This window comes from Drosophila tropicalis, unplaced genomic scaffold, assembly GCF_018151085.1.
Source record: "Drosophila tropicalis isolate 14030-0801.00 unplaced genomic scaffold, ASM1815108v1 contig_845, whole genome shotgun sequence".
NCBI lineage: Eukaryota > Metazoa > Arthropoda > Insecta > Diptera > Drosophilidae > Drosophila > Drosophila tropicalis.
In genome coordinates this window covers 8,126,278-8,146,309 of record NW_027173338.1, presented here as the reverse complement: position 1 = coordinate 8,146,309, position 20,032 = coordinate 8,126,278, and the positions used below count along the sequence as shown (strand labels likewise).

The 20,032-nt window shown below is 35.6% G+C and overlaps 1 protein-coding gene across 6 annotated transcripts in view; it reads right to left on the bottom strand.

The window, feature by feature from the left end:
* Nucleotides 1–19,669, bottom strand: part of LOC137581502 (uncharacterized) — a 37,729-nt gene extending 18,060 nt beyond the window's left edge. The window contains exons 1-2 of one of the 6 annotated variants that reach the window (XM_068295769.1): nt 18,472–19,669; nt 9,034–9,078 (exon numbers count right to left, since the gene is read on the bottom strand). The gene's annotated coding sequence lies outside the window, so the exon portion shown is untranslated. The remainder of the gene's footprint in view (nt 1–9,033; nt 9,079–18,471) is intronic. The other 5 variants (XM_068295765.1, XM_068295764.1, XM_068295767.1 and 2 more) reach the window with 5 other exon arrangements.
* Nucleotides 19,670–20,032: the final 363 nt, after the last annotated feature.

Sequence of the window (20,032 nt, the reverse complement as noted above, 5' to 3'; positions counted from 1 at the left end):
TCCCCGGCATATTCCTTTTACTTTGACTTGGCTCTTTCTCTTTTCATTCAACCGCAGCTGCTGCTACCTGCCTCGGCGGACTGCCTGCAACTTACTTACCACCAAATGGAGTATCAAGCGGACAACAAGAAATTGAATTCGGCTGCAGGTGGCAGAAACAGCAACTGTAAAACTCCCAGCAAAGCCCTCTGTGTGTGTGTGTGTCTTAGTCTTGCACACAGCTCTGCTTTTTTCCATTTTCCCCCTTGGTTTTTCTCGTTTTCCTTTTATTTTTTCGTTCCTTTCGATGTGGATGTGTGACAGCTTTTTTTGAGTCAAGTCGAGTTGAGTTTAACAGCCTTGACAGCCACAGGATTTAGCGGTCTCTAGTCGCTGCTTTAATATTTAATAAGCTGACTTTGAATCCTTGCTAGGACCGAGACCATCAAGTGCTAAAATATGCGATTTGCTTTTTGGTGGCAGAAGCCGCTGATTTATACATACATATATAGATACCCAAACCCAAGTATACTAAACTTGAATTATGCAAAAGAGGCGTGGCAGTGAGCCCATGACATGGCCAATGAATCGAATGAATGGCACAAGAGAGTTTTAAAGTAGCGTAAATCTTGATTCGATTTCTAATGAAATGGAAATGAATTCATCAATTACTAATCGAAAGACTAAGAAATAAAAGATCAAAGTTTCAATGAATTTAAAGGTTTCTGGAAATGGCAAGTAAACCTTTTTTGAAACGTTGAATATAAAATGTTTCTGTTATTAAATATTAAACATGCCTTGCCATTTGACTTTGTTGCAAGTACCTGCACTTAAAAAAACTTGCCTCTTATGTGTGTGTGTGTGTGTGTTGCATAATTAAAAGTGAGCCATAAATTTGTTGTTCACTTTGCTGCCAGCCAACATCATAAATTCACATTGTTTTCGTTGTTGATGTATTTTTTGCTGCTGGATATTTTTCCATCTACTTGCAATTTATGTTGACGACGACGTTGCGACTTGCTATGGCCTATCGACGCGTGGCATCGACGATGAAATATATTTAATAAACCAACAAAAAGAAAAAAACCAAAAATGAAAATGGAAAAAAACTTACGCTAATCGTGAAATTATGATTAATGTGCAGACAGAACTGAGGAGCTCTGTGAAAACGTGCGAATGAACGCCTCAATGGACGTGCCTGGCACAAATAAACTGATTTAGTGGTAGGAGGTAGAGCCAGAAGTCCTTGAGTTATAAGAGTCTACTGTGTGTGTGTGTGTATGCTTGTGTGAGGGTTGGGACTAAAATATGCATTGACATGAATTGAAAACAGAGAAAAGAGTAAAATAATTAAATACTTGTCTTAGAAAAGATGAAAGAGTACATTTTTAGGGACAACTATCAGCAAAATTCAAAAGGATCATCTTTGTATAATAACATATTTTCACATTTTGGCTTAGCTTTGTGTAAGAAAATTGCTTCAATATGGTATTTAATATAAGCATTCCATATAGAAACATATTTCTAACATTTTTGCTTAACCAGCTGTTGGCATGTCTAACTATTTGAAAGGCCTAACAAAATTAAATTATTCACCGCACTTACTGGAAACGTAGATGCAAAGGAAAAGAAAATGCCTTGATTATTGGAAATATTTAACATTAAATCGAGCTGAGATTTTTCATTATGAATAACAACATTTTAGCTGTAGAAATTAACTTGCATTTGTTCTAAGAATTTGTAAAGAAAAACGCAGTAAAAGGGAGAAGGCGAAACGGATAGTGTGAGATAAAGAGCTGAGCTCATCATAAATATATTTTTTTGTTATCTTGAGGTCAGGCCCACTTTGATGTTTTTTCTTCTTTTTTTTTTTTTGCAAACTAATTGATAGTCAAACAAAGTGTGTGTGTGTGTGTGTGTATGGAGACTAATTAGTTGCAACAAAAGGCAAGGTCATTTCATATGCTGCGTATGAGTAATATTTGCAAGTTCAAGTTTATTACGTATACGCAGTAGTTGAAAACTTAAGAAGGAGAACAATTCTAATTTATTGATATATGTATGTGTTTATGCATGTATCATCAATGCCATGGCATGGCTATAAATGTATATGGCGAATCGGTTCAAGATCAGCAACAAAAACAAATACAGCAGCTATACAAAAAAACATTGCGTGTTCCTTCTCTGGCCTTGTGACAATTGTTGAGAACAAAGTGAACCACTTTACACTATTTATGTATGTATAGAGTAGAAGCGCAACCACTTTTGTGGTTGCTGTTTGTCATAATTCTTAAGCATAGAAATAAACGAAAAAAAAAAAAAACCAACCAAATGATGCCGAGGTCCCTTATCACTGGCAACAGAGCAGCAGCAGCAGCAACATCAACAACTTCTTGAGTCATTTGAGTTGCCGCATAGAATTTGCGGTTGCAATTGAAACAATAACAGCAACAACAGCTACAACAACAACAACCAAGTGATGAGTTCTCAACGAGGCTGCCAAGTTGTTGCTCAATGCTATTTTTCTCTCTCAGTCTCACTGTCTCTCTAGTATATGTTTGTGTGTGTCTCTGTGCTTTATCTCTCTGTCTCTATTTGCTGCAATTTTCAGGGTCTTCCACAGCAAAAACAACAACCATAGCTATCTATGTATGTCTGTGCAACTATATAAATATATATATCATATTATTAGTATTAGTTTATGCACTGGCAATATTTTCAAAGACAATTCAGTTCTGGAATGTTGCAGAGATTTTTCCATTAAAGACCATCGCCCAACCTATGCCCAGTAATGGAATTTTTTAGTTACACGCCCTCAGGAGAATACACATACGTTTACAGCTACATATGTACATACATACATACATCAATTTTCATTTACTTATGAAAATTAATAGCATATTCGCTTAACTTGAGCTCAAGTTGCTTGTGCAGCAAACTTAATAAGAAGGTCAAAGGATGAGCATAAGGATAAAAGGGAAAAGGTCGCATCTGTGTGTGGCTAGTCATTAATCAGAGGCAAACACAAAGGGGCAGAGAAAATATGAAAGAGAGATAAAGAGAGAGAGAGAGACACAGAGGGATGGTGAGAGAAATAAGAGGCAGAGTTGAAATAATGAAAACGTTGCATGCCGCTGGTGTCGCTGCTGCACTTGACTTAACAATTTTATTATGCAATTTATTAACAAACATATTTAATACACTAACAAAAGAGCATATTAATTTTAACTTGAAGTTTAAGAATCCTAAATAGATAATTGTTCTTTAAAATCATTAATTTAGTTTCTCATTTTTCACCTTAATCAATATCAATATCTATATTTGAATAGAAATTGTCTTAATATATTTGTAAATATGGAAAAAATTTCAAATATTTAAACGTAAGAAGGTGTCTCTGACCAAAGTACATATCATCTTGTTTAAAAATTCGCTACGTCTCATGAGGATTTTAAAAATTACTCATTCAACAAAAATTAGCTATGGCAAAAACCTAATCCAAGAAATTCATCTTCATGCAGCGAATCAATTTAAACTAGGTTTCACCATATCAGATGACTCAAAAGGGTGACTCACTGACATGTAGAGTATTGAGAGTTCGTTCTTAATAGTTCAGCGACAACCATCTCTCCTGCTTTTCATATACAATTAATTGCAAATAGTGTTTCAGATTTAAGATGAGGGGATTTCTCTTTTACATCATTGAAACGAAATAAATTTTTATTTAATTGGGTACTTTAATGCATAAATGAAATGAAACATGCATACCATGGCAAAAAATCAATGGCAAAATTGTTGATAATAATTAATTTTATTCTTTATTTTCGGTTTTTTTATTAATTATGCACCATGACAATTAATGAAAAAAGTATAATTCAATGGAAATTAAAAAAAAGGACATTTTTGCCACATCAATGTAAATTTTGAAGCATATTGCAGGACTCAAAGAAAGCTGAACTGAAAATTATGATGAATAAACAAAAATATCAACATTATTCTTTTTTTATAAACAATTTTTACTTTGAGTTAGGTCTACATACAAGGCAAAGTAGAGACATATTTAAGATATTAGCTCAATCATTTTAAAAGACATTCTAAGAACGCTTTGGAATCAAAGATTCTATTATCAAAACAATTAATTAACTTAATGTTTGATATAGAATAGCATAAAATCGACATTTACATAACCTAATAAAATGAATATTTAACAAGTAAAATATGATGATGATGACCTAGAGCAAGTTTCGTAAAAGTAAATAAGCTCACTAGTTAATCAAAAACGTACAAATACATTAGTATATTGACTAAATACTATAATTAGAAACATTTCGCTGGAATCAGGAATTCGTTATAATATATATATTCGTTTCTTTGAATGCATCTTCTAGTCAATTATGTCATGTGTGAACAAAGTGATCCAGTCATAGCCACATGCCCGGTTTTTCCTTCACACAATCATGATCATGATCATTATCAATGTTTGTCGTTGTCCAATGTCAATCAAACGCGAATGTGTGTGTTTGTGTGAGTGTGTGTGTGTGTGTGTTTGTAAGCGAACTTGACTTTCAATGTAAAATACAAAAGCCGAACCCGAACAAGGCGAAAGCTCTGTTGTTTGGTTGCTGCTGCTGTTGCTGATCGCCAATGCAACATGCAACCTTGACCTGGTTCTTGAAACTGCATCAGCACCAGCAGCAACCAACCGCTTGCAGTCTGCCACTTGCACCAGTGTGAGTGTACGTGTGTGTGTAAGCGTGTGCAACATTACGAGAGAGACTGCTGCTGCTGCTGCTGAACAGGTTTTGCCATGGTTTTTAGTTTTGGTTTGGTTTCATTTTTCATGCCGGCTGAGCGCATGCGCAAAATTGACAATGCGCAACGAGACGCTTACGCACATTTATTAACTACTATTATTTGTTGTTTGTATAAATTTTATATTATTGATGTCTTAATGTGGACATAGCCGATGGTCAACTGGAATCGTATCTCTCTATATATCTACTTGTACATGTATGCAAGTATAAAAAGTCATAAAAAAAACTGGAGAGTTGCCCACTGAATTTGACACTGACTGCATGTCCACTGGCGTCAGCGACATTGAACGTGGCTTGTTTTCGACGAGAAGGCAATGGCGAAACGACTCACTGACTGTATGACTGACGTCAGCCTCGCCAGCGAGCAGGAGGAGAAGGTCGAGGTTAATTAAGTTGTCTTTGGCGAGAGAAGATGGGGGAAAGATGACCTTGTTGTAGTTGCAATCTTGACATTTTGGCTTAGGTTTTCTTCTTCATCCTCTCTATGTCTTTCTCCCAGTGGCTCTCCTTACTTTTCTTTTCTTTTCCCTTTCTCTCTTGAGGCTTAATGCATTATTAATTGTTGCACATCTTCCTCATCTTCATCTCCGTCTAGTATCTTACTTATGCTTTAGCTCTAGAAGTTAATTGCTTTACAATTTTATTAAAATTAAATTACATTGCGCATTGTGGCATGACATTTGGTTAAGAGTAATTCTCTCTGCCTCTGCCTCTGCCTCTTTACCACTCATTTGTGGGTCTCTCCTGCTGTATGTGTGTGTGTGTGGTGTGGGTGTAGAGCGTGTCCCAGTTGTCACGTCGCGACAAACATATTTTTCTTATTAAATTGTTGGCTGACTCGTTGAGAGAACGTGAGTCAGTTTATTTGCTTCTGCTGCTGCTCTTGGTGCCGCTACTACATTGGATTGCACACGACTCTTACCCGATGACAGCCTTGCAATTTAGTTGCAAATTGGCAAAGTGAGTGCAGGCAGCAGGTTGAGAAGGCGACAGCCGACAGACGACACAAATTGACGAAGGTAAAGCAGCAAAATGTGAGCCAGAGCCAAAACAGAAATCAATGGGACACAAGTGCAAAAAGGAGATGGTATAAATCGACTCATGAAGGCTACATAGAATTTGTCGTCAGTGTCAGGAATACCTAAGAGTAAAATGAAACTATGTACAAGTGATATAAATTGTTGAAATTTAAGAATTTCCAGAACGATTTTGATGTCTACACTAAAGGAATCTTTGCGCCTGAAATCTCCAACCAAACTATTATTTAATGGGGCACATCTCCTTCCCATTTGATCAAAACCATGAATATTCCTTCGAGTTAACTCCTTTTTGAATTAAGTATTAAAAAACAAACCAATTAATTCTAACTAATTAAGTCCCCTTTGCAAATTTGCTAAGTAAAAGCAAATATTTTGATTTTCCTTAAAAATTTAAAGCATATTTAATATTGTTCACTCTTTCTCTCTCTCTCTCTCTCTTTCTTTGGCATACCAAAATGAATTTTCACAAGAATTTCCCTCAAAAGGAGATACACGGAGAAAAGGAAACAGAAAAGCGACAACAAAGCAAAACCGCAAAATGGGCAACAAGTGCCGCGACCACAAAAAAAAAAAAAAAAGGAAACAAAACTCAGCTGCTGCTCTAGTCTTGCTATTTGCTTAATTAAATGCGCAATGAGTGGGCGTGGCAGGCGCAAAAAAAACCCAAAATGTGAACCGTCATCATATAGCCACAAAAAGAAAAAAAATAGGGAAACAACTCAAAATAATCAACAAAAAGGAAGAAACAAAAAAATAATCATAATACTAAAGAAGAAAAGATAGGCAAAAAAAAATGTTGCTGCATATATTTGATTACAAAGCATTAATAGATGAACAAGAGATGATGTTGAAACGATAGCAAAAAGGTAAAGACCACCAAAAACAGAATCTCCAAAGGCCAAGCAGACAGATGTAGATAAAGTACACGAGAATGCTATAGACAGGCCACACAATGCAGAAAAGGTGCAAAAGGTTCCCAAAAGAAATCAAGAAATAATAAAGCGCAAAAAGTTACAACAGCAGCAGCAGCAGCAACTGGAGCAACAGCAACAACAACATTTTTGCAGGTAGGTAAATCATTAGGGGTAGCAATGCGGCTCCTTGCGGAATGCCTCCTGGACTAAGCTGTAATTAATGAGCAAGTGGAACATCGTTGAGCTAGAGCGTTGAGCAAATTAACTTGAACTGCCTTTTGGGGTTGAGTCATGAGGGTCACTAGGGCGGGGGCTCGGTTGAGGTTATCGCTTTGCGAGTTGAGTTGGGGGGTTCAAGTGCAATTAAAGCCATGCCACATTTTGTCTTGTAATCATCTAAGTTTTCCTTTTTCCCTTCGTTCATTAACAGAGAGAACCTAAAATTGTAGCATACCTACGGGCTGAAGGGAATAGATTGGTCTTGCTAGCAGAGAAAATATGCTGAAAATAGCATCAAGGAAAACAGAAATGAGGCAAATGGAAACCAAATATAAATTATTATTTATGGAATTTACTTAGGCATTTACTTGTTAATATTTAATATGCTAAAATGCAGACAGTGGATTATCAAAAACGTTTACAATTTTCTTGAACTAATACGAAATATGTAAGTAGTTATTTTATGGCCCTTCATCATACACAAAAGGACTATGAAGATGATGATGATTCTCACCTTCTTTTGTACTTTTGACTTTTCATCGTTTGATATACTTAAATATTTTCATGTCCTTATCCTTATCTTCTGACAACAACTTCTTCATCTCTAGTTGCCACATTGTTATAGAGCTGTCTATAAACCCATTGTGGTGATGCTGGCTCCACCCTATTCTCTCCTTAAGTAAAACTTTTGAAGCATCCCCTCTCTCCCTCTATACGTATATTTACTTGAAGTGAGAGCTATCTTTTCGGTTAATTATTAAGTAGATACACGAATTTATAGCTGCTTTGGCTCGACTCGACTCGACTCCTCCCCTTTAGGTCATGCCCAGTTTTCTCAGTTATCTATCTGTTTGTGTGCGTTGAGGTGTAAACGTGAGGATTAAGTGTCTGGCTGTCTGACCTAGCTGAACACTAAGAAGAAGATGTATATGAATGCACAACTTTTACTTCTACCCTCTCCACGACACCCCCCCCCATCGCTCAAAAAAGTTGTCTAATTTTGTTGTTGTTAGCTTACTCTCAGGTGTCTATTGAAAATTTTATGAGATTTTTGTATTGCTTTAACTTTATACAAGATGAAGTTTTTTCTTTGACTTTAAACCACATTTGATGAAATGGAATGAAATTTGAATTTCACTTTGGTTGAACTGCAGCAAAAAACTTTAGGTTCTTCTTGGTTTTCCATAAACTGATTTCCGTGTGTGTGTGTGTGTGTGTTTGTAGACATTGTGTGTTTTTTAATTGAATTTTTGCTTCTGCTTTTCGTACGAGTCTTTTTCATTGGCGTTTTTTGGTGAAAAGGGTTTTTTCCACACCCTCAAAAACGGATGTGTACTCAAATGCATATCAATGAACTGTCATAAAATAGAGCCAGAAAGGGAGATAAAGCTGACACGTAGGCAAACACATATGTACATACATAAATAAATGTTGTATATGTTGTTGGGTCATTCTCTTTGCTTTTGTCTCTCTATCTCTGTCGCTCGTTCTGCCCTTGACATGTGATTTCAACTAATGACAGCTTTAAGGGCGTTTGTCTTCACAACAGATAGACAGGACTCGACACACACACACACACATGGAGAGACATAACAAGCTTAAAATTAAATGAAATTTTCATGTCTGCCATGCCCAAAATCCTGTGTGTATTTATGAACACATGGCGTATGATTAATGTGCAAAGCAACTCTCTTTCAATCCTGTCAATTAGTTTCAACTTTTGCCAAAAATTTCAACCAAAAATATTTTTTAGAAAACTTTTGCATAAAGCAAATCCCTATGAATTTTCCCCCTCCATTCCCATACTACTCATAAATGCTGACTGTGCATGCATGTATGAGTTTGAGGTGTGTGTGTGTGTGTATTTTTGATTAGCCTCAGTCGCTCTCCTGCTGCTGTCTCCAAATCTGCCAACTGAGTTGTATAATTTATGCTTTTGGGTCGCATTCCCTTTCTTTCTCATTTTATGCCAGCCTCAACTTGTTATTCATTTTTAATGAGTTTTCTGCTTTATTTTTTGTAGTTGTTGTTGTTCTTGCTGTTTGTTTTAAATTTGAAGTTGACACTTACCGATATGTTAAGTGAGACGACGTATGTGAACTTTAAGCATGTCAACTGCAAAAGAAGAAAGATAAATAATAATGAATATATTTTTTAATTCTTTTGGAAATTGTTTAAAGTTTAAAACAAAAACAAGTATAAGGAAAAGAATGAAATGACGTAACGAATTTTTAAGCTTTCCAATTAAAAGTATTTCACATTAGTTCCATGGATTTTTAACAATATTTTTAATTGACTTATAACAAATATTGAGCTTACATGTAAAATTATTTATTAAACATAAAGTTGTTTATTGATTTCACACAATAAACTTTATCTGCATTGACAGCTGTGATGAAATCAGTACTGGAAGAGTATTATTGGTTTTTCTTATAATCCTCTTTGGCGGAAATAAATAAAAAACAAAAAAAAAACATGAAACATGTGCATTTCATGTCAAATCAAATGCAAAATTTACAAGCACTTAATGCCAATGGCCCAGATATCGTTTGGGCCAATGATGCATTAAGTGCAGCATATACACACTCACACAGACACTTACAAGCCTAACCAATACCCATGCACATGTACATGTCGCTAAAAAGCTTTCATCAACGACAAACTCTTTTGACCTAACCAACGATAGACGTATGGATGGATTGATCGATTGATTGATTGATTGTCAGTTGATGAATGCCTGGAATCTCATGGTGTAGGGATGAGATGAAGGCTGGTTGATTGCTTGCATAAATGAATGGAAGTTTTCGAGTTCAAATTGAGTTGTCAAAGCGAAACCAAGAGAGGAAGATGGTTCAACACTTTTGCATAGCATACTTTATCGGGCAACAAGTCAAGACAAGGCCAAAGCCTCAAATGTGACCTCCACTAACAATAATGTGGCCATTTTGGCTGCAGGACTCTGGTCTAATTAGCTCACACATACACACACGCGAAGAAACTCGCACTCATACACAAACACATTAAGGATAAGCCTAGAGTTGGCTTGAGTTTATCAGGCATAAGCCAAAAACCATTTGGCAGGCAAGCCAAAATGTGAGGATAACCAAACCGACACCAACTAAAAATGTAATTTTGGCATTAAGCGAGCTTGGCAAACATAAAATTACCTTGATTAGAAACTCAAATGTGCACACAAACACACACACACACACACAAACATAGAACTTGGGCATCTATGTGACCGTATGGGCAACTGTTTGTGTGTGTGAGTCTGGGTGTTTGTATGGGCCACGTGGCTCTATATATCAGACGACCTAAGCCTAAAACGACTTTGGCCTTACCCAAACCAAGACCATATATCAATGTACACCTGTGCCAAAACGAAACGAACCAAAACGAAATGAACGTACGAAGGAACGCTTCTCTGGGTGATATGATGGCAAGAGATGTTACCTTGAGTTACGGTTCCCAGCCGAGAAACAATATAAAAAAGATATACATCAAACGTATTCAATGCGAAGACTTTAATACACTTTCGATATTCATAAAGAGAGCGACTAACGAGAGGAATACTAAGGGAGAGATCTGAACATATCAGCCAAATAGGAATGGTTTTCTAGGCATTCTATATAATGTATTCTAAGCAGTTTGACACAATCAAATTAGTATTTCTTATATCCTTTTCTTATATTGCATAATGCAAACTTAAAGTTTTCCTTTTTCAGAAAAGTATTAAAAGATAAATTCATATAACTAGCCAAAATGTATGCCATATTTATCATATCCATTACCTTATTTTGTAGAGAAAAATACATACAAAAGACCTTTTGCTAAGGGTGAGAAAAACTGCTAAAAACTGTGGGCCATTTTCTTGCTTCTCTGCATATACATATGTATGTATATACTCTTCTGTGTGTGTGTTTGTGCCGTATCAATTATTTGTCTCGGTGTGTGTGTGTGTGTGCTGGTGGTTGTGTGTTGGCGTTTAGTTTTTATGTTCAGGCTATAAGAAACAGCAGAATAAAAAGAAAAGAAAAAAAGACACCAACTGAGGGAAGGCAACAAAAAAAATTCCCTTAGACATTCAGCCTAATCAAGGAAATTGCTGCAGCCTTTTAGGAGCCAAGCAGCATATGGCTGAAAATATCTTCTTTTTCTTCTTCTGAAGCAATTGTTCAGCTAAATAAAATGATTGATGATTAACTCTAGGATGAACGAAGCAATGGAAAAACTATTGAAAAAGTTTTGCCATTTAAAATAGAACGATTAACGAGTATGCCACGCCCCCGTGACTCGAGAACATATGTTCGTTTCAATTGAAGGACCACCAAACAACACGAATGAACAAGCAAACTTGAAATTTTTGCTTTTGCCTTGTGTAGCTCAAGATAAGTGGGGGAAGTATTTGTATAAGTAGAAGAAGAAGCAGCAGGCATATTCAAAACACGCAACACTTGTCATCATCAGGCGTCGACAATCATTCACAAACACACGCACACACACACACTCACACACATTTTGCTATTTCTTCTTCTACTTGCCTGGCATCATTAAAGCAGCTTCAGCTTTAGCTTTATCCCCACTCAATTGTTGTTCATTTTTGTTGTTATTGTTGCTTATGACGCATCTGTGTGACTTTTAGTTGCCTCCTTGAAGGCATTTGGCACGTTTTTCCTTTCTTGCCTCCCAATTGTGCCCCTTTATGTGCGTGTATGTGAGTGCTTTTTCGTTTGCATTGCTTTATTTTCACGCCTTAATACCTGCTGCAATGGCTTTGATGACAATTGAGCGAAGTGAGCATAAAAGAAAAGCGGATAAACACTTGACATTTTACTTGTTATTTGATCAGCATCAGGATGTTCAAATCAAAATGTAAATAATGATCCAACAATAAACAGTTGCAGTCACTCAGTTGCTACAACTTTAATATTAAATCCATTAATTTTTGTCATTGGATTTTCAAGTGGATTTCACATTCTTTACATTCTCTTAGAGCCAGGAAAATTAATGCTTTCAGTGTAAAGTTTCAAGGATTATGGTCAACTTTTATGTTGGCCAAAATTCATTTATTATGTTCACTTAGCAAGCCATTTAGCCAGGTGAACTGTTTAGCTGTTTAGCATTAAGAAATATCTCTTAAGGTGTTAAAACACATATTAATCATGGCACTAAGACAGCAATTGGGTGTTTAGATTTCATTTTATATTTTGGTTGACTGACTTTTACTTTTATAGAATGAAAAGGATATATAAGATGAGAGTACGTCAAAACAACAATTTAACTTTAGAGGGTTAGGCATGTTCTTGTTGTTTAAAGACTTTTATTTAGATATGGTTTTTGCTTGTCTTATATAGCATTAGTTAGTTAAACCCAAGATTTTGGGAGCTTGTTATATACATACATACATATTTGATATGTAATTAAATCTATTGCCTACTACTGGGGGCAAGTAAATCAATTGAGTCAACAATTTGCTTTGAGGTTGAAATATGCGAGTCCATCAATTGCTGATGTAAAGATTTCTGTTTTCCCATCCTTTCTGGGCTTTTGTGTAAACTGCACTTCGTTTAATTGAATCAGTGTGTGATTGACATAAATGCATTCTGCTATAAATGCCATCCATATACGAATGATCTCTAGTCACAATGTTCATCAATTATGAAACTGAATGGGCAAACAAACACATGGACACGTACACGCAAAAGGCACACGCACACAGTCGAGGCAAAAGGCAATAAATCTAAACCAAAAGTCCTGTGGGAATGAAAAGGACTGTGGCTAAAGCCTATAGATTATGTGTAAGTGTCAAGTTCTTGTTTATAGACGGCTTAAACCAACTAAAAACAACACGGAGTCGTAGATTTGAGATTTTCTTCTTCCTCCCTTCTTTTTTCGTTTCGCCAAAACTAAAACGGCAAAAAGTCAAAGAGTGAGTTGGTGAGACGAACACAAATAGAATTTAGGTAAAACAAGCAGGGTAACAAAGTTTTCTTCAAGTTTTTTTTCCTCTTCAAAATGCAGTCACTCAGACACAAACACAAACACAGAGCGAGAGATAGAGAAAGACAGAATGAATGAAAGAGAAGTCAAAACCATTGATTGCAACATGGGGCAAGAGAAAGGATATTGAGATTCCTGGCTGGTGATGAAAGGAATGATGCGGGGTACGGATCGGGATTGCAGGGTTGGTGTGGTCTTGGTGGCAGATGGTTCGAGGCTGAAAAGGCGTTCACATGGCAAACATAAGTCGCACACTCAAATCAATAGCATTGACAGCTTTGCCATTGTTTGAGACGGCAAAGAGAGAGAACGAAAGGTTGATCGAATAAAAGGAGAGCCAACAAAGGAAGGGTAAGAAAGCAAAGAATGTGTTGCCAGGAGGGTGCCAATTGCATTCATTTGACTTGGCTGTGCCAATTGTTAAGCCAAGTAATGGAAATTTTTGCAACCATCATCAAAATAAATACGAAAAGCAAAACAAAAACGGATAAAGTGGTAAATTGAAAAACTGGAAAATCAAACCAAAATGCTTCAAGCATTAAAGGGAAGTGAAGACAGACTAATTGAAAAGTCCTTAGATTAGTTGTAAGTGTAATGAATTTCTGATCGATTTAAAACAAATTGATTGTTTTCCTTTAAGCTTTAAGTATTTGTTGTTTCAAGTTTGTAATTTAAATTTAGAAACAAAAAAACTTATAAATTTATGTTGTTTGATATTTTGTTCATCTTTTCATAATAAATTGCAAAATTGTTAATTTGATTTTGTTGGAAAATTATTATTATTGTTTTTTCTTACCAAGCCAACTGTAAACACAAATTTTTCTCTTCCTTTGGTTTTTCTTTCTTTTTTGTTTTTGTTGGTGACTAATAGAGAAAAACCAGGGGCAAATTGGAAAACGTGCTTTTTGCTTGGCCAAAAATTGAAAATTAAATAAATAAATAAATGCAAAAATTGAAATGGGAAAGAAAAACAAGCAAATCACTAAAAACGCATGTGTGCATGAGTATTTGTGTGTGCGTGTGTGTGTATGCGTGTGTTCAAGGATTGCAATTACAATAACAAGAAAAAGGCAAAATACAAAAACAAAAAAGCTGCTGTTGCCAGACTGACAGACAAGTAGCAACAACAACAAAAGCAACAAAAACCAAGTAGAAAGATAAAAACTACCTTGGCCCAGTATCGACGCGCCTATAAACATGGTCTCCTCCACGACTGTCTCAGTCCCCCCGCCATTCTATCTATAAAACGAGAAGTGTGCGTGTGTGTGCTATTGTGGGTGTGTTCGTGTAGATATCGAGCACACAGAGAGCACACATTGAGGGCCGTCCCAACAACAACAACAACAGCAGCAGCAACTGCAAGTGAAATGAGGCAACGAAACAACAGCAAACCAAGTGCATTTCAAGACGTGACCAAGACGCCAAAAAAACAAGTGAGAATAAAAAAAAAAAACGACATAAGGAAAGAATGAAGACGGAGAACAAGAAGAAGAAGACTTTCGCTTCGTCCAGTACTCAAATAAGTATATCTATGTGTGACAGCATAAAAAAGTCAGAGACCACAAGTCCAAGACCCAAGACCCATGTGAGTCAGGCCTCAGTGAAAACGCGTCCGAGGCTTATCAGTGGACAAAGTTTACCCACAAAAAGCACAAGGCAAACACAGACCAGAAATTGGCGAGAATTCTTGCCACCATTGTGGTGATGGTGGTGGTGGTGGTGTGGTGTGGGGCACCACCCCCTAAGTCTCCACTCTCAATTGCTGATAAGTCGCCCAAGCAGAGTCATAAAGGCAACTCAATTTGCTGTTGATCACGTTTGGAAATTTCAAGTTTTGTTTTTACTATATATGTATATATATTATACAAGTAGAAAACTAGAGTAGGACAAATATATCAAGAGGGTCTAAAGTCAGAGAGTGAGAGAGATGGGGCGAGTGAGAGAGTATACAAATTAAAATTATTTATTAGTCTAGCATACAAAATAAAAGAAAATGAAAAATGAACACAAAGGCACACACACACACAGCAGCAGCAGCAACAACAACAACAACTACAACAAATTGGCCAAGTTGGAGGAGCAGCAGCAGCAGCAGCAGAACCAGCCTGATGGCACATTTGGCCATGCCTTTGTTTTTTGGCTTGCTGCCAGGCCAAAAGAACGGCAACCAGCAACAATAACAGCATCTTTTGCCGGGTCTCTACCGCCTTTTTTTCTTGTTGCTGTTGTTGTTGTTGTTGTTTCTTCTTTCTGGTCTAAAGCTTATTTATGTGCGTTGGCCACAAAATATGGCGCAGAATACAATTTTTATTTTGCTTATTTACTGCACAAAAACGAAGCCAAAGCTAATTGGGTGGGTGGGCGTATTTTTATTTTTTTTTTCTCGTTCTTTTTGTCGACCAAGAAGAGGAGGCGCGTGTAATGTGCATATTTAACAATTTTTGTGTTCTTTGCATTTATTGAGGGGGGATTTTTTGTTCTGTTCTAAACTTGTTTTCTACAATGCAGCATTAGGAATCAAGAAATATTTTCTTTGGAATCAATTTTAACTTTGTGTTAAACTTATCTGATGGGAAATCGAGTTTTCTTAGATTATAATAACCAACTATCAAGAGCTTAGAATATAATGGTTTATGGACTTTGTTACTCGTTGCATTTAGATATATGCAAGCAGTGCAATCAGTTATGCAAGCAGTGGAGTAATGTAACTGCGATCTCAAGGACCTTAGTAAGGCCTAGTTTTAGAACTAATTAAAGTTTAAGCTCTTCTGCTGGGTTAGTTTCTGCAGTAATTACTGCAAAACATTATCAAAAAGGACTGACAGTTAAAGTTCCTTCTAGTTAAACATTTCTTTTAGTTAAACCTGCAAGCTCATAGTATTTTCTAAATTGTGTAAGTAAAAGACAAATTCGCATTCTCTTTGCATTAAATATAGAACATTTAATAAGAAGAAATTTAAATTGAAACTATTAAAAAAAAATTCCAAAGCAATTAATTGTGGTTGGGGAGGTCTATATACTACATATATAGTAAGAATTAAATTATCATCAATAAACTGACTAATTCTGTAGAGATATGTATAAACAGAAAAACGCCTTGAAAATGTTGAAGAAAGATGAATGCATTCTGTCTATTGAAATGAAATCGAAACATTCAGTCATTTCCTTGGTCCTAAGATTCTTTTGATCACTATCCTCAATAGTGGCTGATCGTTAAGCATTATTATAAATAGCCTGGATGCTCTTTCAAATTTGTTCATTCCCTTAAGTTGCTTATCTCAAATGGCAACAATGAGTGCCGAAAAGTGTTGAGCCATTGCATGAAATGCAGTGATAAAGTCGACCATAAGAGAGCTACAAAAAGTAAGCAAGAGTGTAAAAGAGAGGCAGTGAGATAAAGTGTGTGTAAAAGAGACATAGAGAGCGAGAGAGCGAGAGAGCGAGAGAGAGTGAAGGAAGTCGGTGAACTTGTCTTATCAACAAGTTATCATTTGTTGCTTCTAAATCATTGCCAAAAAAAAAAAGACAAAAACAACAAAAAGTTTGTTCATACACATTTTTCACCGATTGACAAGACGTGGGAAAATCTGATGAAATATGACGTCGTCATCAACAGACATTTCTTCCTCTTGCGAATAGTCAGTTCAAATACCTGTGAAATTTTCGTGTGTCGTGTGATAAGCGTACAATCAACCCAAATGTGGGGGAATATGTGAATAAACTCATTTTATTTCTGCATTCATACTTAATTTCCATTTGATGTATTACCAACAAGAGGCAGCGAAACAGATCTGCTAATTAAACAAAATTAATTAAAAAATTGTCACATCAATCAGTTGTGAATTATGAACAAGTATTTTTGGCTGCCGTCCGCTATAATTTCTTTTTTTTCCGATTTTTTTTTCCTTTTTCCGTTCAAGAATTTAAAATAAACAAATAAAATGCAACAAATAGATTTATGAGCGAATGCAGGAAAATTTATGACAGATGTAAAACAAAAAATTGTCAACAATTTTTATGACGCCTTGTTAAATTCCTTGAAGAAGACTGACCAGCTGGTGGCCATATCCATGGCCCTGACTGACAGCTCTACATCTACTTATGGGTAACAAAAGATGACAAAACCGACAAGAAAAGAGGATGAAAAACCTCTTCTCTTCCTCCTGAGAAGATGCTGAGCAACGGTTTTTCAATATCCTGTATTTGATGGCGAGGAAATGGAAATTGAAAATAAATTTTAAAGATTGTAAACATAAGAAAGAAAGTTGATTGGGGTTCGTTCATAGTAGACAGTTCAAGATCTTAGCCCATATACTCTTTTGTTTCCCAAGTACAGGGTATCAAAATTAAAAGCAAAAACAACAAACACCACAGAACACTTGCCTTGGTAATGAGCAAAAGTTTTCTTTATACTTTTTTTTTCACAATTCTTTTCATTAATTTCTTTTGTTTCTTGTTCATCAAGATGATGATGATGATAGCTACGATGATGATGATGACTATGATCCTTGGTTTTGTAATGAGATATGCACTTTAGCTTTTTGTTTAGAGTATTTTTTCTTTATTTACACAAACATACAGACATAAAAATATATATACTAACTTTCTTTTGTTAGACCTTTACCCAGGTGTCTCTGTGTTTCTGATTTTTCTGTGCCTGTCTCGGCCTAAAACTTCTCTGGAAAGCCAATTGGCTCAAAGGCCTTTTCTAGACTCAAGCCTGCCTCATATTACCCACAACTTGATTCTGGCTAAACAAAAAGGCAAAAAAATGAAAATGAGTTGCAATTTTTTAAGGACAACAAAAATAAACCGAAGCAGTTTCAATTACCTGAACCAACGAAATACTGAGCCAACTAGAATTCATTCAGAAAACTTAATTCCGTCTACAGAATCTAACAAATTGTTTGTATATTTAACTTTTGACATCATTTAGAAAGCTTAAAGCACATGAAAATTTAATTTTCCAATAAATATATTCAAGGTGACAATAATTTGTAAATTCAATTTTAAAGCAAATTTCAATTGATTTCTGGATTCAAATATAGACAAGTGTTTGAAATTAGATTAATTAATCTCTTTTATGTTACTTTAAATAAACACAATTTAAAGTTTTATTTGCCATACCAATAAATTTAAAAAATATAGATCAGAACTTTAAATCGGTTAAAAATTTCATCAACTTTAATTAAAAATGTTCTGACTAAAATATATTAAGAACAAACCAAATAACTAAATGAAATGTAATGACAAATCTAAATTGTTACGATTTACAACAAAATGAAATAGTTCCATTATATGAAAATGGAAAAATAAATATTATTTCTATTATTGTAGAAACAATTGGTGAAATCAAAATTTTCGGTTTTTCTGAAACATTTGTCTTGGGCATAAGGTGCGTATACTTAATTTGTGTGTGTTTCACATTTGTTGGGTTAGTTAACAATTTGTCAGCTAAGTAAACACTATAATTTTTTTTTTTGTCTTTCGGTTTTTGGTTCCACTTACCCAAATTCCAACCTTATCTCGGTTCATAACATTTTTGCATATCCAATGTGAGATAATATTTTAGTTGTAGAAAATTCAAATAAAAACTATATTCCAAAATGCAGTTGATTTTATACAGTTTGATGCGGAACAAATTTGTTGTTTTATTTTTTCTTCATATTTTTGTTTATTTTAATTTTTTTTCCTGTTTTTATTTTGGTGTGTTGTTGTGTGTGCGTATGTGTGTGTGTGTGTGTGTGCGTGGTTATATCCAAAGAAATTTTTGTGAAATTCTCAGCTGATTTGATTTTTATTTAATTTGATTTCTCACTTTCAATATTGGCACTTTTTTTTTTTTTTTTTTAGATGCCAAAATTTGATTTTTGATAAATTTTTTTTTCCTTTTTGGCCACTTTGAACTTTTGTTTGGTACAAAAAATGCAGTTGATTTTTTTCTTCTCTTTTTTTAAACTTTCTTAAATGCTTTTTGTTGATGCTGTTGTTGTTGATATTTTTAGCAACTAAAAATTTTCTATTTTCAAATTTTACACGCACTTTTTCCTCTTGTTTTTGGCACTTTACGAGTTTTTACCCTTTGCAATTTTGTTATTTTTATTTATACTTTTACTTTTTGTGTGTGTGTTGTTGTTGTTGTTGTTGCTGCTGTTGGGTGGTGGGAAGGGGTTTGTTAAATTTTTGTTTTCCTTCTCTGTTCTTATTTTTAGCAGATAAAAAATTTCTGCGGTCAGCAATTTAAAAATAACAATAGCTCCACATTTGAGAAGAGAGCGCGATACAGAGTGGTGATGCAGACATTCGAAGAGTGGTAGCGAGAGACACAGAGAGATGGAGAGGGGAGGATGCACTTAATTTGTTTTTTTTTTATTTTTATTTTTATAGTTGATAGGAATTTACACACACTTCAAGAGAAGAATTTAAAAGTCTTTTATTTGCCACATAATTCTTCTGGTTTGCTTGCAAAGATAATTCTTCTGATTCTTGTTGTTCTTCTTGTTTAACACTTCATTTGAATTGTTTCAATTCAAGTTAACAGTTACAGTTACAATGTTAATGTTAAATGTTCTTATTTCTTGTGGCCAATTAACCGCTCCGGCGTTCTACTCACTTCGATGAACATCTTGTAACTATTTTCAAAAAGCGCACGAACGCAACTGCAGAGCGCACCAGCCAGCCGCCAGCCAGCAGAAGCAGAAGCAGCAGCAGCCACCAGACACCAGCAGCAGAGCAGAGCACAAAAAAAACAATGACAACAACAACAAAAATCAAACCAGCAGCAACATTAACAGCAACAGCAGAAGGCCCAACAAACGAAACCGAAACCGAAACAGAGACCGCAGCAACAGCAGCAGCAGCCCCAACTCAAGAACAACCAGCCCCAAGTTGAGTTGCCAATAAGAGAAACAGAGAACAAGAGAGAGACAACGAGAGCTAGGGAGAGAGAGAGCGCGCGCGAACGAGAGTGAGTTACTCTTAAGAGAGCCAGAGAGTTTCGTTTTTGTTTGCCTCAAAGAAAAAACGAAGCGTAGCATCCGCGGTGCTGCGTTCGCTGTTGGCTACTGAA